This window comes from Schistocerca nitens, chromosome 3 (genome assembly GCF_023898315.1).
Source record: "Schistocerca nitens isolate TAMUIC-IGC-003100 chromosome 3, iqSchNite1.1, whole genome shotgun sequence".
NCBI lineage: Eukaryota > Metazoa > Arthropoda > Insecta > Orthoptera > Acrididae > Schistocerca > Schistocerca nitens.
The window spans coordinates 624,039,803-624,057,383 of NC_064616.1; positions in this window are offsets into that span (position 1 = coordinate 624,039,803).

Genomic DNA, 17,581 nt, shown 5'->3' on the forward strand with positions numbered 1-17,581 from the left:
CTGGAATTTTGGAGAGCGAAGTTGATTATATGTGAGTGCCTGAACTTTGATAATTGTCTGAAAATACAAAATTAAAATTTTCTTCCAAGGGAAGACTTGAACCAAGGACCTAGCATTTCGCAGCCGCACACGCTAACCACGGGACCACGGCACTCACGTGTTTACACCGATCTGGATGTTACCTATCTTACACATGGACTACTCAGTTTGTATATTTTGCTTATTTTTTCATAGTTCCACACAACTTCTTCTTGTTTTCTCGATTGATTTGTGTTCAGTTTTTCAAGGCCTATCCACTGTACCAGCTTATAACTAATTCTGAGGGGGGTGCGATGGGGAGGTTCCCTTGTTAGTACGAGTAATATCCACATTGGAGATGTTTCTTCGCAAGTAGGAGTACCTGCCGTTGTTAATGTGGTTCCAATATACAGACGTTTCGTATTTTATTTCGAACAGTCAGATGTACATTGCACTCTTAGGAGAGTATTAAATAATTGTGTCATGCAGATATGGAGACATTGAAATGAACCCAATAAAAGAGATTTGGCTGAATTTGCCGCCCCCTGGCGTGCTGCCCGCGTGGGCCGCACGCCTAGCACGCCCGGTCCCATCGGCCCTGGATCAACGAACAAACTGATAAATAATATTTCATACATGGGTTTAAAAAAAAATGCAAATATCTTTTCGAATGAAGTGGTAGTGTTTAGTGTACATTTCACGAAATATTTCTGATTTACGAACCGCCAATCTCCTTGAAGGGATGCTGACTGTGTCTTTCGAAGATTACACTAGAACATTAGTGACCTCGAATTTTATTAGCATATTTATCATCTTTTTATCGTCAGTTAAATCAGCTTGTGCGGATACATGGTGTGGGGATCTGTAATAATTCGTTTAGTTTACAATATAATTACCTTTAATCATCGTTGTAACTAAAATCAACTCCTTATGTATAAAGATTTCTTTGTTTTCCTATATCTTGTGTTCATCATACATTTACCAATTTTTTTTGTTTCCGTATATTTTCTAAGCAATTGCTGCTCCTCTGAAAAGTGGGATTGTTTGTAAATCGATACTTGTAGAACGGATAAAACTGTAGGCATCAAAGATCCCAGAATGTGAGACCAACTTCCGCATAAGTGGAACATTGCTGCTCAAAATCTTTCTAAGGCCCCATGTGTGTGATTTGAATGGCATCACAAACGACTGTCAGGAGGAGTTAGTTAGTGAACAGTCACCACTGAGGTCATCAGAGGCAGAGCAATACCGCCATCGGATATGAATCGTTATAGACTGTTGCTTTGACCTTGAACTATTTACTAATATCGTTGGAGCTCTTTAGATAACCACAAAAATCTTGAATGCGAATAGGCAAAAGGTAATACGAAACGTTACATGAGCAAAAAAAAGTCTTAAGTAGTGTACCAGTCTCTAGTGTACCATGTCACTAGGTGACATGTTACGATTCTTAAAACGTGTTCTATAGCTGTATTAATCCGGGTCTCTTGAACAGTCAGTGTGCCCCTCTGCAGGTTTGAAGTTCATTAATCTTGCAGGCCTCCTCTGCATATCTAAATAGGAGCTTTCACAATATGGTTTTTCAGATCCTACATGCTTTATGTTGGTTCAGTAGGCCTTTTCCTCATTACTACATACTCATTCCTATCCATAAGTACGGCACTGATCCTGCGCTTGATTCGAAAGTTGTAAGTCTGATTAGTAGACGTGAAGGTATAAATGAATCTATGTAGAATGATAAGCGTAGCAATTGGATTCAGTTGACTTTGGGTGGTGTGATGTATTAAAGCTGAAAATCGTTAGTCTGTTATCTGAGCTAGAGCATTGTCGTTAATGTTCTCAAGTCCGATGACTTGCAGTAGATTTCACAATCTCTTCTGGGTCTGGAAAACATGTATTTAGGATAGTGGAAACTGCAACGGGTTCAAAACTTCTTCTCGTATGACTTCTGAATACCTGCCTCCACCGACGCTTGCAGTGCGATTGAATGCGTTGTAGTTAGCACACTTAATATAAAGAGAATTAAAAGATTTAAACGTATGCGAACTGCCACATTTAATAGAGCTAGTTTGTTTCTTCCTCTGTTTGCTGAAATTTTCGGTTAGGAGGCAGCTGAAGTACAGTCTTACAGCTGGAGTAGATGGTAACAAATAGTATCGCACCTCTTTAATAATAACATAATTTGGAAGACATCTAATTTCAGTAACAATGTCTGAAATTCATTAAAAGGCATTTGATTATCTTGCACCACATTTTTGGTGGACCATTTGACGTGACAGTCCTTCAGGACAACAGATTTAATTTCATCAACAGTAATGCTTTTGTCGATGTTCGAGATGACTCCGCGACTATGAGCGGTATCGATAGGGATGTTGTTGTTGTGGTCTTCAGTCCTGAGACTGGTTTGATGCAGCTCTCCATGCTACTCTATCCTGTGCAAGCTCCTTCATCTCCCAGTACCTACTGCAACCTACATCCTTCTGAATCTGCTTAGTGTATTCATCTCTTGGTCTCCCTCTACGATTTTTACCCTCCACGCTGCCCTCCAATCCCAAATTTGTGATCCCTTGATGCCTCAGGACATGTCCTACCAACCGATGCCTTCTTCTAGTCAAGTTGTGCCACAAACTTCTCTTCTCCCCAATCCTATTCAATACCTCCTCATTAGTTACGTGATATCTACCCACCTAATCTTCAACATTCTTCTGTAGCACCACGTTTCGAAAGCTTCTATTCTCTTCTTGTCCAAACTATTTATTGTCCATGTTTCACTTCCATACATGGCTACACTCCAGACAAATACTTTCAGAAACTACTGCCTGACACTTAAATCTATACTCGATGTTAACAAATTTCTCTTCTTCAGAAACGCTTTTCTTACCATTGCCAGTCTACATTTTATATCCTCTCTACTTCTACCAACATCAGTTATTATGCTCCCCAAATAGCAAAACTCCTTTGCTACTTTAAGTGTCTCATTTCCTAATCTAATTCCCTCAGCATCACCCGACTTAATTCGACTACATTCCATTATCCTCGTTTGGCTTTTGTTGATGTTCATCTTATATCCTCCTTTCAAGACACTGTCCATTCCGTTCAACTCTCTTCCAAGTCCTTTGCTTTCTCTGACAGAATTACAATGTCATCGGCGAACCTCAAAGTTTTTATTTCTTCTCCCTGGATTTTAATACCTACTCCAAATTTTTCTTTTGTTTCCTTTACTGCTTGCTCAATATACAGATTGAATAACATCGGGGAGAGGCTACAACCCTGTCTCACTCCCTTCCCAACCACTGCTTCCCTTTCGTGTCCCTCGACTCTTATAACTGCCATCTGGTTTCTGTACAAATTGTAAATAGCCTTTCGCTCCCTGTATTTTACCCCTGCCACCTTTAGAATTTGAAAGAGAGTATTCCAGTCAACATTGTCAAAAGCTTTCTCTAAGTCTACAAATGCTAGAAACGTAGGTTTGCTTTTCCTTAATCTATTTTCTAAGATAAGTCGTAGGGTCAGTATTGCCTCATGTGATCCAACATTTCTACGGAATCCAAATTGATCTTCCCCGAGGTCGGCTTCTACCAGTTTTTCCATTCGTCTGTGGCCGGCCGCGGTGGTCTCGCGGTTCTAGGCGCTCAGTCCGGAACCGCGGGACTGCTACGGTCGCAGGTTCGAATCCTGCCTCGGGCATGGATGTGTGTGATGTCCTTAGGTTAGTTAGGTTTAAGTAGTTCTAAGTTCTAGGGGACTGATGACCTAAGATGTTAAGTCCCATAGTGCTCAGAGCCAGCCATTCGTCTGTAAATAACTCGCGTTAATATCTTGCAGCTGTGACTTATCAAACTGATAGTTCGATAATTTTCACATCTGTCAACACCTGCTTTCTTTGGGATTGGAATTATTATATTCTTCTTGAAGTCTGAGGGTATTTCGCCTGTCTCGTACATCTTGCTCACCAGATGGTGGAGTTTTGTCAGGACTGGCTCTCCCAAGGCCGTCAGTAGTTCTAATGGAATGTTGTCTACTCCCGGGGCCTTGTTTCGACTCAGGTCTTTCAGTGTTCTGTCAAACTCTTCACGCAGTATCGTATCTCCCATTTCATCTTCATCTACATCCTCTGCCATTTCCATAATATTGTCCTCAAGTACATCGCCCTTGTATAGACTATATACTCCTTCCACCTTTCTGCTTTCCCTTCTTTGCTTAGATCTGGGTTTCCATGTGAGCTCCATGTATCCATAGGGATACATACATCTAACTCTTTTTGCTGTCATATTCTAGGATCCACTTACATGTCTGCCTTTGTGGCTGATTTCACTTACGTTTAATCCTATTCTTATCAGCATCACAAATATAACAATATCGACTGTGAATGGTGACTATGAACTACAGCTTCCCGACCATCGTAACTTAATTTCTTTTTAATTCTTGGAATTTCCTTCCATGAAAACCCTTAAATGATGCCTTGTCCATTACTACACATGCTTACGGAACACTTTTACATGATCCGAAGTTGCTGCGAAACTATATGCTCCGGTCTCAATCCTAATTTTGGATAAGATTTTACTGGGGACAGTTAGTGAATCCTCCCTGACCTCTAACTTGCGTGATTTTGCACTACACTGCTCGGCAAAATCCTCGTTTTTTCCTTTTCGGCACTGGCCTTTTTGTGTTCGGTCGCCTATAGCGACCTCTTTTATATCGCATTGTATGACAGTGATTTATCCGAAGCTGTCCACTTGGTTGATAATCTGGTGGGTTTCGCCTAATTCTTTTGCTAGAGTTTTCGAAGAGTTCCTGCCGATGACCTTCGCAGTGAAGTAGACGGACTCGTAGAGGAAAGAGTTCCTGAAAATCCTTAACATACTTACATATCACCAACATATATCGAGGAGACCTCGCTCTATGTGGTAGGTTTACGTTAATCAATGAGTAACAACTTAAATAAATCGTAACTGAGACAGTAATGACTGTTAGACGTAGTCAAGAAAATAAAAGTTAGATTATTCATCACGAAACAACGAAACAGGTATCGTCTCTGTCAGAAAACATGCGGGAGTTCCAGCTTCCCATGGCTAATGGAATCAGACAGCAGGAAGTCTAACTGAGTTAATTCCACAATGAATGCCTTATTTGTTCACCGACACTCAAAAGCGACCTGATAATACCGTCATCAAATTGTCAGGTGCGTAGAGGCAATGTGTTCACAATCCCTTTCCAATGTGTTCACATTCCTGCATTCCCGTCTAAGCGTAAAACAATGTGCACGTAAGAAGCGTAAGGTCTTTGCTTCAGTTCAGCAAGAAAAATTATGAATCCACCGTAATTTTATAGTAATTTAACAGCGCTATCATTCAGGCAACCAGTTTGGGAACAGTGGGAAATTGAATATCATGAAAAACTGGATAGTCTGTTACAAGAAATTTCAATGGAATATTCATGAGGCTACAGGAGAGGAAGAAAGATTACCTTTACTGCTGCAGCAGAAAAGAAAAAAACAGAGATGGCTGTACTGAAGAGATTTAAACGAGTGGTGCAATTTGCGACACATAACACAAATCTTCTGTGAATGGGATTGTGCGTCATTGGCGCACGGGCGTAACTCCTTTCCTGGCTGATTCATATCGCTGCATAGGACTACAGTCTAATAACTTCAACACCGACATCTCGAAGTCTGTCATTAATGTCATTGACTGTTTCTAACTGTTAACTAGTAAAAGACAGACACTGACAGATACCCGCAAAATCTCCACTCAAATATAACAGTGAATGACAACATCAACCTTATAAACTTTGCAAGAGACTAAAAAACTGTAGTATAAAAAAACTGATTTTAATTTTCTTATGACTAAACCAAATGTAAAGTCGATTTATTTCATTGACAGCATAAAAATAATATTTTTACGCGCATCTCTCTCTCTCTCTCTCTCTCTCTCTCATTGCACGTTGACCTCGGCAGTCGCCTTGATACCATTCGAGAGACTCAGTAGGGCATGTGTTGGGACCGGATTTCACCATCTGACTTCTCCTCATCCATAATTAAACGAATACAGGCTCTGGTTCTTGTGGACAAATCAGTATCGACAATAGGCTCATAAGGTTGTCAAAGACTACGTGTGTTAGGAGAAGTGGTGACAGAAATCTGACTTATGTTGATTGCTAAGATTAGCTACAGACATTCATCTACTGGGTGAAGATGTGTCGTATGAATGAGTTCGAAAACATTGTTCAAGAGTAAAGTTGCAAGTGATGGAAAGGACGTGCCGTGGTTCAGTAACTGTGTTAGAAAGTTGCCACGAAAGCAAAGAGAACTTCGTCACAGATTCAAGCGATTACAAACCTTTGTTGACAGACAAAAACTGAACGAAGCCAAAACTTGTGTATGGAGAACAACCCGCGCAGTACTCAAACAACTGAGAAAATTCTGTCGACCGATCTGATAATATATCCTTACAAGTTTTACGCTTACCTAAAGTCAGTAAACAAATCAAATTCATTTCTTCAGTCGCTTATTGATCATACGACTAGCTCCGAAATGGACACAGAGAAGGTTAAATATTGAAATCGATCTTCCGAAATTGTAGCAGTGCTGAAGATTACAATACGAGGCATTGTTTCAGTCATCGTACTAACGCCGCAGTACCAGTCGCTTAGATAAGTGATGAAGAGAAACTCAACAAAAATAACTCAAAATACAAAAGATAACTGGACGTCAAAGCTTACCCGTACGTTTCTTTAAAGATTATGCGAAAGAATATCCTCCCCTTCTAACAGCAATTAATCGTAGAACGTGTTACACATCATTATTGCGCTATATCTCTGATTTCAGTCTGTTGTAGAAGAAAGGAACTCGTTTTCGCGTATTACAACCTTTTGTTAATCGAAGATCACCTCCGTAGAAATCAACGTGGATACCGCAAACAAAGGTCTTGTGAAATTAGACTCGTCTGTTCGTCCCCGATATGGTGCTGGAGACAACGGCACCCAGGTGAAGTTCGATTGATGATTAAGTATCTCTTGTCAGTCTGAGTCTCTTACCAGCTACGAGTAATAGAAGAGATATAGAAGATGCCAAGTAGGGTGGTGCGTTGCGGCACGGACTTGTTTACTAAGTGCGAGAACAATACGGAGACGTTCATCAAATTCCATCAGCAGACGCTAGAGAAGCAGCGTTGTATATCACAGAGAGGTACGGTGTTAAAATTCGGAGAGCGTGAGTTCCAGGAAGAGTTAACCATTACATTATTTGCTCCCATATACATCTCATGAAGTGATCATGGAATCTACACTCCTGGAAATTGAAATAAGAACACCGTGAATTCATTGTCCCAGGAAGGGGAAACTTTATTGACACATTCCTGGGGTCAGATACATCACATGATCACACTGACAGAACCACAGGCACATAGACACAGGCAACAGAGCATGCACAATGTCGGCACTAGTACAGTGTATATCCACCTTTCGCAGCAATGCAGGCTGCTATTCTCCCATGGAGACGATCGTAGAGATGCTGGATGTAGTCCTGTGGAACGGCTTGCCATGCCATTTCCACCTGGCGCCTCAGTTGGACCAGCGTTCGTGCTGGACGTGCAGACCGCGTGAGACGACGCTTCATCCAGTCCCAAACATGCTCAATGGGAGACAGATCCGGAGATCTTGCTGGCCAGGGTAGTTGACTTACACCTTCTAGAGCACGTTGGGTGGCACGGGATACATGCAGACGTGCATTGTCCTGTTGGAACAGCAAGTTCCCTTGCCGGTCTAGGAATGGTAGAACGATGGGTTCGATGACGGTTTGGATGTACCGTGCACTATTCAGTGTCCCCTCGACGATCACCAGTGGTGTACGGCCAGTGTAGGAGATCGCTCCCCACACCATGATGCCGGGTGTTGGCCCTGTGTGCCTCGGTCGTATGCAGTGCTGATTGTGGCGCTCACCTGCACGGCGCCAAACACGCATACGACCATCATTGGCACCAAGGCAGAAGCGACTCTCATCGCTGAAGACGACACGTCTCCATTCGTCCCTCCATTCACGCCTGTCGCGACACCACTGGAGGCGGGCTGCACGATGTTGGGGCGTGAGCGGAAGACGGCCTAACGGTGTGCGGGACCGTAGCCCAGCTTCATGGAGACGGTTGCGAATGGTCCTCGCCGATACCCCAGGAGCAACAGTGTCCCTAATTTGCTGGGAAGTGGCGGAGCGGTCCCCTACGGCACTGCGTAGGATCCTACGGTCTTGGCGTGCATCCGTGCGTCGCTGCGGTCCGGTCCCAGGTCGACGGGCACGTGCACCTTCCGCCGACCACTGGCGACAACATCGATGTACTGTGGAGACCTCACGCCCCACGTGTTGAGCAATTCGGCGGTACGTCCACCCGGCCTCCCGCATGCCCACTATACGCCCTCGCTCAAAGTCCGTCAACTACACATACGGTTCACGTCCACGCTGTCGCGGCATGCTACCAGTGTTAAAGACTGCGATGGAGCTCCGTATGCCACGGCAAACGGCTGACACTGACGGCGGCGGTGCACAAATGCTGCGCAGCTAGCGCCATTCGACGGCCAACACCGCGGTTCCTGGTGTGTCCGCTGTGCCGTGCGTGTGATCATTGCTTGTACAGCCCTCTCGCAGTGTCCGGAGCAAGTATGGTGGGTCTGACACATTGGTGTCGATGTGTTCTTTTTTCCATTTCCAGGAGTGTAGATCTGTCCTCCACAAGCGATCTAACTTTTCCACCCCACCCTTTTCCCTGCTTCCCTCTTTCCTGTTTTAGTGGCGACCATAAGCCTTCATAGAAGCTCTAATTACCATGATTTTCTCATCGCAATCATTCGCGAGTCATATATGGCAGGAACTAACATGTGGCCCCACCCTTCCTGGAACGTACGCTCTTAGAATTTCAACAGCGAATGTCTCACTATTGCACAACGCCTCTCTTGTAGGGACCTCCACTGGCCTTTATTGAGCATTTTCGCTACACTCTTGCGCTTAGTAAACAATCACGTGATAAAACGCGCCGTTCTTTGTCGGATTTTCACTGTCTTCTCTATTAATCTAATCTGATAGTCGTCCCAGGCTGATGAACAGCCTCGATCGTACGAGTGTTTTGTATGCCACTTCTTTTGTGGATGAAATACCTTTCCTGAGGCTTCTTGTAAATAGCGGCTAGGCATCTGTTTTTCCTGAAACTAGTCTTATATGGTTGCTTCACTCCGGGTCGTCCAAACAGTTGCTTCTAGAAAACTTCAGATTCCTGCATTTACTACAGTCTTCTGGAGGTGTACCCTTGCTACAAACAACAGCATCGTCTGCGAAAAGCTTCTTAGAGAGTCCACCATGCAACATGTATGTATGTCCAGGATCTCCTCCCAAACCCCTCAATCGATTTCAACAAAATTCTGCACACAAACAGCAAACGTCACATGTATCAGAGCTCTCAGGTTTATAAGCTGCTATCTCCAATATAAGTCGAGATATGGGAAAAACATATTTATTAGCCTCTGTCATATAGAGTGCCCTGCATGACAGATGTGTTCTGTGGGAATAGTATATACCTGTCTAATCAACATGCTTGGCAGGGCATTCTAAACATCAGGGGCAAGAAATGGTACCCAGCCTCCAACAAGTAGGCTGCCCTGCACAACTGACATATTGTGTTAGAATAGTATTGGCCTGCCTTATCGACTTGTTTTGCATGGCAGCCTATTCTTCAGGGGCAAAAACTGGTTTTAAAGCCCCAGATATGTAGACTGCCCTACAACACTGTTGTATTGTGTTGGAATACAGATGGGCACAGCTGGAGAAAGGTTGAGATGAATAAGAGAGAGGGTAGAGAGAGAGGGGTGCAGGAGTGGATGGGCAAATGAAGAGAGGGAAAAGAGGAAAGAGACAGAGGAATGATGGTGGAGGAGACAGACAGAGAGCAGTGGGAGGAGGAGTTAGATGGATGGGAGTATGAGGACAAGGACAGACAGTGGGTGGGGGTGCAGGAGACAGACATAGAGGGAAGGTGGAGGAGCAGGTGATTGGATGGAGAGGGCAAGAAGTAAGGAGGAAGATGAGATGAATGGACAGAGGGGGTTGCAGGTGATGGACATAGGGAGAGAGAGAATGAAATGTGAAGTGAGAGGGGGCAGAGGAGATACACAGAGATGGGGAGAGGAGGAAATGGACAGAGAAAGGGGGAGGAGGTGAAGAAAAGGGAGAAGGAGGTAGATTAAAAGGCAGGGAGGAGAAAGAGATGGATAGAGAGGTGAGGGGAGGACAAAGTGGACGGTGAGAGGGGCAAAAGGTGATGGATAAGGAGACGACGAGGAAAAGGTGTACAGGGAGAGGGAAGAAGGGGATAGCCAGAGAGAGGGAGAAGAAGAGATGGTTAAGGAAATGGAAGAAGAGATGGTGGACAGAGAAGTGGGGAAACAGAGATGCAAAGTGGGAGGTAGGAGCAGGATGCTGACGAGAGGAGGAGGAGAAGGAGGAGGAGGAGGAGGAGGAAGAGGAAGAGGAGGAGATATGGAAAATATATGTGCTGTGCGCACACGTGGGTGAAGCTGTGGGTAAAAGGCTAGTTTATTTATATGGTACACAGGAACGATGCTACAACGCCCTCTTTGGGTACCCCCCAAAATTTCCTCTAGATCTGTCAAATTCATCCCATTAAGGAAGAAGTGTTGAGTTATATCTACAGGGAAATATCCTGAATAAAACCACAGACCTGGTCTGACGCACTGTAAGCTTGAATTTTGTTCACTAATCTACAGAGGAAAACTGCACTGAATGTCCTCTGAATGTAAAGGAACATGGCACCAATCTCGCCTGCGTTGTGTATGGAAGTCTCGATCTCACTGAGAAACAGAACGAGCTGGGGTTTGGTAACACATCAGTTTGCAGAATCCACCTTGATTATTATATAGGAGATTTTTGGCCCCTCAAAAGGTTATAATGCATGAGCATACAGTACATTCCACAGCTCTACAATAGATTAATTTCAGCAATATAACTCTGTAATTACTAGAATTTCTCTGACAACTCTTCTTCCAAACGATGACAACTTTCTCTCTCTTCCAAACATTAAGCACAGAGAAATCCGGACTCCTATGGAGACCTACCAACAGTCGTCCTTCAGAGGAATCATTTGCACATTTGCAGATGGCTCAGGAAAGGTTGGAAATGATTCTGGTACCTGAACTTCCCTCTGGTAAGGTGGCTTGTAGTGTACAGATGCAGATACAGACAGTGGTATACCAACTCTTTACAGAGATTTTCGGTGAACGCACTACAGGCAGGAGTACAGCTATTGTCGAATGTATATTAGATCTTTCTGAGGCGAATGACATTGCCCTGAACGCCTTATCCAACATTGTAATAGACGAAATACTCGCGAGATTGTCTGTGGTGTCGTTAGATATCATGGTCCAATATTGCTGTTCCAAGCTGTGGGCGCTCCGTTGCGCTGCAGAAAGATATTCGCAAAAGCAACAGAACCTAGTACGTTGTCCTCGGCGAGTATTCATCAGAGACGAGGGTATCATCCGAAGTACCCCAGTGAAGTGTGATAGGACAGCTGCTATTTTCCGTACACATAAATGATCTGGCAGACACGGTGAGCAGCAGTCTGTGGACGTTTCTGGTGATGCTGTGGTTTATGGGAAGGTATTTTCGTTGAGTAACTTTAAGAGGCTTCGAGACGACTTAGACAAAATTTCTAGTTAGTGTGATAAGTGGCAGCTAGCTCTTAATATAGTAAAATGTAAGTTAATATAGATGAGTAGGAAAACCAAACCCAAAATGTTCGAATACAGCGTTAGTAGTGTGCTGCTGGACACAGTCATTTATATTAAATATCTCTGTGTAATGTTGCAAAGCATTATGAAGTGGAAAGAGCATGCAAGGGTTGTATTAGGGGAGATGAAGGGGTGACTTCAGCATACGGGGAGAATTTTAGAATAATGTGGTTCATCTGTAAAGGAGATCGCATATAGGACACTAGTGCGACCCATTCTTGGGTACTGTTCAAGTGTTTGGGATTTGTACCAGGTCGGATTAAAGGAAGACATAAAAGCAAATCTGAGGCTGCCTGCTAAATTTGTTTGCGATAGTTTCGGACAACACACAAATGGGAATCCTTGAAGGGTAGGCGACGTTCTTTACGAAGCATTTGAAGCTGACTGTAGAACGATTCTATTGCCGCCAATGAAATTATTGCGTACGGACCACGAAGATAAGATAAAAGAAATTAGGGACCGCATGGAGGCATATAGACAGTCGTTTTCCCCTCGCTCTGTTTGCGAGTGGAATAGGAAAGGAAATATCTAGTAGTGGTGAAGGGTAATCTCCGCCACACACTCTACAGTGGCTCACGGAGTATGTATATAGATGTAGATGAAATGCAAAATTTTCATAAAGTTTTGTCCATTCACCGCTAAGCCAAGTCAAACCAGGCCAACGTACCTTGTGGCAATCGGAATGACATACATGCAGGGAGCTAATACTGCAAATAATGTGGCACTCCATTGAAGCTATTGTTCACCTTGCAGGAGCAAGAAGTCAAAATCGTTAATTCAGTAATGTAACAACACTGAAGGGGGATAATAACGTTATTCTGGCAGCACAGCACAACGCCGCAAGCATGAGTAAATGTTCCACAAGAACACCTATAAACCCACTGAAATGGAGGAAAGGGACAAAGCTGAGCACTGAAAGACACTGCTGTGACACCGATATGTGGCAAAGAGCACTGATGAGCCCAGAAAATCACACATGCAGTCATCCTCGGCAAGATGTAACGTCATTGCCTCAGACAGACAGCAATAAATGCTCGGGCTACTAAGCGCATGTTCGATTCAGTTACAGTGAGCAGTTGTCTTGTGACAGCCAGAGCGAGAGCACCAGCAGCAGCGAGTACTGTTTGTATAAAGCGTTTATTTTGCATTTTGTTTACGACCTTCCACTAAGGAAGGGATTCTATTTGTGTTTATCTGCTCTGCATAGAAACTAACAGTTCTTGATCGTTAGGAGAGAAATTTATTTTGTACTTATTTGCTGCGCTTAGCTTTTAAATAGTTTTTCTGGGAAAACCTAGCGTAGTTTTCGCGTCTCGTATTTCAGTGAGTGTTTCTTGATTATCAGAGTAGCTCATCAGAAGATTATCTTGGGAATTTGTCACCGTATAGAGTAGGGTAAACATAGTCATGTGTAGGGACTGTGGTTGTTGTGAGCGGACGCAAGGAGAATTGGCCACTCTTCGGGGGCAGGTGGAGGCTTTGTCTGTTAGGCTCATCGAGCTCGAGGCGCAGGCGTCGGCTCGTAGTGGCGTTGGGGCAACTGTGGTGAGACCTATGCCTACTTCGGTGGCCTTGGAATCACATGGAACCCCTGATGTCGCTGCGTCTTCCGGCAGTGAGCATCTTACCGGTCAGCCATCACTCCAGGGTGAATGGCGGACAGTGGTGGGCTCGCGCGTGCCTGGCCGAAAGGCGAAGGTGGGATCTGGCCGCGTGGCAGCTGCCTTACCCCTTTCCAACAGGTACGGGGTGCTTCCTAGTGGTGATGACATCGTTTCCGAGCCACCACAGGATGCCTCGCCTGTTGGGCCAGTGGCCGATTCTCCGGCAAGGTCCCGACAGTCACAGAGGGCGGGCCTATTAGTTATAGGGAGCTCCAACGTTAGGCGGGTTATGGAGACCCTCAGGAAAATAGCGGGTAGGTCGGGGAAGAATGCCAGTGTGCACTCGGTGTGCTTGCCGGGGGGTCTCGTCCGTAATGTGGAGGAGGCCCTTCCGGCAGCTATTGAACGCACTGGGTGTGACCGGCTGCAGATAGTAGCACATGTCGGAACGAATGACGCCTGCCGCTTGGGTTCTGAGGCCATCCTTGGTTCCTTCCGGCGGCTGGCTGATTTGGTGAAGACAACCAGCATCGCACGCGGAGTGCAAGCTGAGCTTAATATCTGCAGCATAGTGCCCAGAGTCGATCGCGGTCCTCTGGTTTGGAGCCGTGTGGAGGGTCTAAACCAGAGGCTCAGACGACTCTGCGACTATAATGGTTGCAAATTCATCGACCTCCGTTATTGGGTGGAGAACTGTAGGGCCCCCCTAGACAGGTCAGGCGTGCACTACACACCGGAAGCAGCTACTAGGGTAGCAGAGTACGTGTGGCGTGCACACGGGAGTTTTTTAGGTTAGAGGGACCCCCCCTTGGGCGAAACGATAAAATACCTGACGGCTTACCAGAGAGAACATCAGCATCGTTGATAAAGAACGTCCGTCCTCAGAGACCAAAAACAGGAAAAGTTAACGTAATATTGGTAAACTGCAGGAGTATCCAGGGCAAGGTTCCTGAATTAGTATCGCTTATTGAAGGAAATAGTGCGCATATAGTATTAGGAACGGAAAGTTGGTTAAAACCGGAAGTGAACAGTAACGAAATCCTAGACACAGAATGGAATATATACCGCAAGGATAGGATAAACGCCAATGGTGGAGGAGTATTTATAGCAGTAAAGAATTCAATAATATCCAGTGAAGTTATTAGCGAATGCGAATGTGAAATAATCTGGGTTAAGTTAAGTATCGAAGGTGGGTCAGATATGATAGTCGGATGCTTCTATAGACCACCTGCATCAGCAACCGTAGTAGTTGAGCGCCTCAGAGAGAACCTGCAGAACGTCGTGAAGAAGTTTCGTGATCATACTATTGTAATAGGGGGAGACTTCAATCTACCAGGTATAGAATGGGATAGTCACACAATCAGAACTGGAGCCAGGGACAGAGACTCTTGTGACATTATCCTGACTGCCTTGTCCGAGAATTACTTCGAGCAGATAGTTAGAGAACCAACTCGTGAAGCTAACGTTTTAGACCTCATAGCAACAAATAGACCGGAACTTTTCGACTCCGTGAATGTAGAAGAGGGTATCAGTGATCATAAGTCAGTGGTTGCATCAATGACTACAAGTGTAATAAGAAATGCCAAGAAAGAAAGGAAAATATATTTGCTTAACAAGAGTGATAGGGCACAAATCGCAGAATATCTGAGTGACCACCATCAAACGTTCATTTCTGAGGAAGAGGATGTGGAACAAAAATGGAAAAAATTCAGAAACATCGTCCAGTACGCCTTAGATAAGTTCGTACCGACTAAGGTCCAAAGCGAGGGGAAAGATCCACCGTGGTATAACAATCATGTACGAAAGGTACTACGGAAACAAAGAAAGCTTCATCATAGGTTTAAGAGTAGTCGAATCATAGCTGATAAGGAAAAGCTGAACGAAGCGAAAAAGAGCGTAAAGAGAGCAATGAGAGAAGCATTCAACGAATTCGAACATAAAACATTGGCAAACAATCTAAACAAGAACCCTAAAAAGTTTTGGTCATATGTAAAATCGGTAAGCGGATCTAAATCCCCTATTCAGTCACTCGTTGACCACGATGGCACCGAAACAGAGGACGACCGAAGAAAGGCAGAAATACTGAATTCAGTGTTCCGAAACTGTTTCACTGCGGAAAATCGTAACACGGTCCCTGACTTCAGCCGTCGCACGGACGCCAAAATGGAAAATATTGAAATAAACGATATCGGAATTGAAAAACAACTGCTATCACTTAGTAGCGGAAAAGCATCCGGACCAGACGAGATACCCGTAAGATTCTACAGTGATTATGCTAAAGAACTTGCCCCCTTTCTATCAGCAATTTATCGTAGATCTCTGGAAGAACGTAAAGTACCTAGCGACTGGAAGAAAGCGCAGGTCGTTCCCATTTTCAAGAAGGGTCATAAATCAGATGCGAATAATTATAGGCCTATTTCGCTTACGTCAATCTGTTGTAGAATAATGGAACATGTTTTATGTTCTCGTATTATGACGTTCTTAGATAATACAAATCTCCTTCATCATAACCAACATGGATTCCGCAAACAGAGATCATGTGAAACTCAGCTCGCCCTATTTGTCCAAGAAATTCACAGTGCCGTAGACACTGGCGAGCAGATTGATGCCGTATTCCTGGACTTCAGGAAGGCATTTGATACGGTTCCGCACTTACGTTTAGTGAAAAAAATACGAGCTTACGGAATATCGGACCAGGTTTGTGATTGGATTCAGGATTTCCTAGAAGAAAGAACACAACATGTCATTCTTAACGGTTCAAAATCTGCAGATGTAGAGGTAATTTCGGGAGTACCGCAAGGAAGCGTGATAGGACCTTTATTGTTTACAATATACATAAATGACTTAGTTGACAACATCGGTAGCTCCGTGAGGCTATTTGCAGATGACACGGTTGTCTACAAGAAAGTAGCAACATCAGAAGACTCGTACGTACTCCAGGAAGACCTGCAGAGGATTAATGAATGGTGCGACAGCTGGCAGCTTTACCTAAACGTAGATAAATGTAATATAATGCGCATACATAGGGGCAGAAATCCATTCCAGTACGATTATGCCATAGGTGGTAAATCATTGGAAGCGGTAACGACCGTAAAATACTTAGGAGTTACTATCCGGAGCGATCTGAAGTGGAATGATCACATAAAACAAATAGTGGGAAAAGCAGGCGCCAGGTTGAGATTCATAGGAAGAATTCTAAGAAAATGTGACTCATCGACGAAAGAAGTAGCTTACAAAACGCTTGTTCGTCCGATTCTTGAGTATTGCTCATCAGTGTGGGACCCTTACCAGGTTGGATTAATAGAAGAGATAGAAATGATCCAGCGAAAAGCAGCGCGATTCGTCATGGGGACATTTAGTCAGCGCGAGAGCGTTACGGAGATGCTGAACAAGCTCCAGTGGCGAACACTTCAAGAAAGGCGTTACGCAATACGGAGAGGCTTATTATCGAAATTACGAGAGAGCACATTCCGGGAAGAGATGGGCAACATATTACTACCGCCCACATATATCTCGCGTAATGATCACAACGAAAAGATCCGAGAAATTAGAGCAAATACGGAGACTTACAAGCAGTCGTTCTTCCCACGCACAATTCGTGAATGGAACAGGGAAGGGGGGATCAGATAGTGGTACAATAAGTACCCTCCGCCACACACCGTAAGGTGGCTCGCGGAGTATAGATGTAGATGTAGATGTATAATGCAAATGCTGCGATGTGCTGCCTACCATTCGCCAGATGACTTCTACCTACAAATCCGCTGCCTGCCTGGTCTGCTGAATCTGGTCGCTGTGAGCTGCCAACATCTCGTACACTGATGTGAGGTGCTCGAGACTTTTACCTCTTGCTTACTGAGGGCCAAACACTGGTGTTTGGTGCAGCGTCAACCCGTCACTGTATCTGAAAGATGCGCTAAAGGTTGCTGCCCCTGACCTGCATCTGTGAGAAGACACCAGCGTCCATGACCTACCTCTGACGGAAAGGCCATGCCATAACTCTGCACTACCATCTACATTCCGTGCAGAGATACTGAAGTTTACTTATGCACACCCCTTAAATGTCCACCAGAGGGTCCTACTGCAAATCAGTCGACAATCTGCTAGTCGATGCTGCTGTACAGCCTCCAATTTGTACTCTGAAATCATTCTCTTTTCGAGCATACCATGTAATA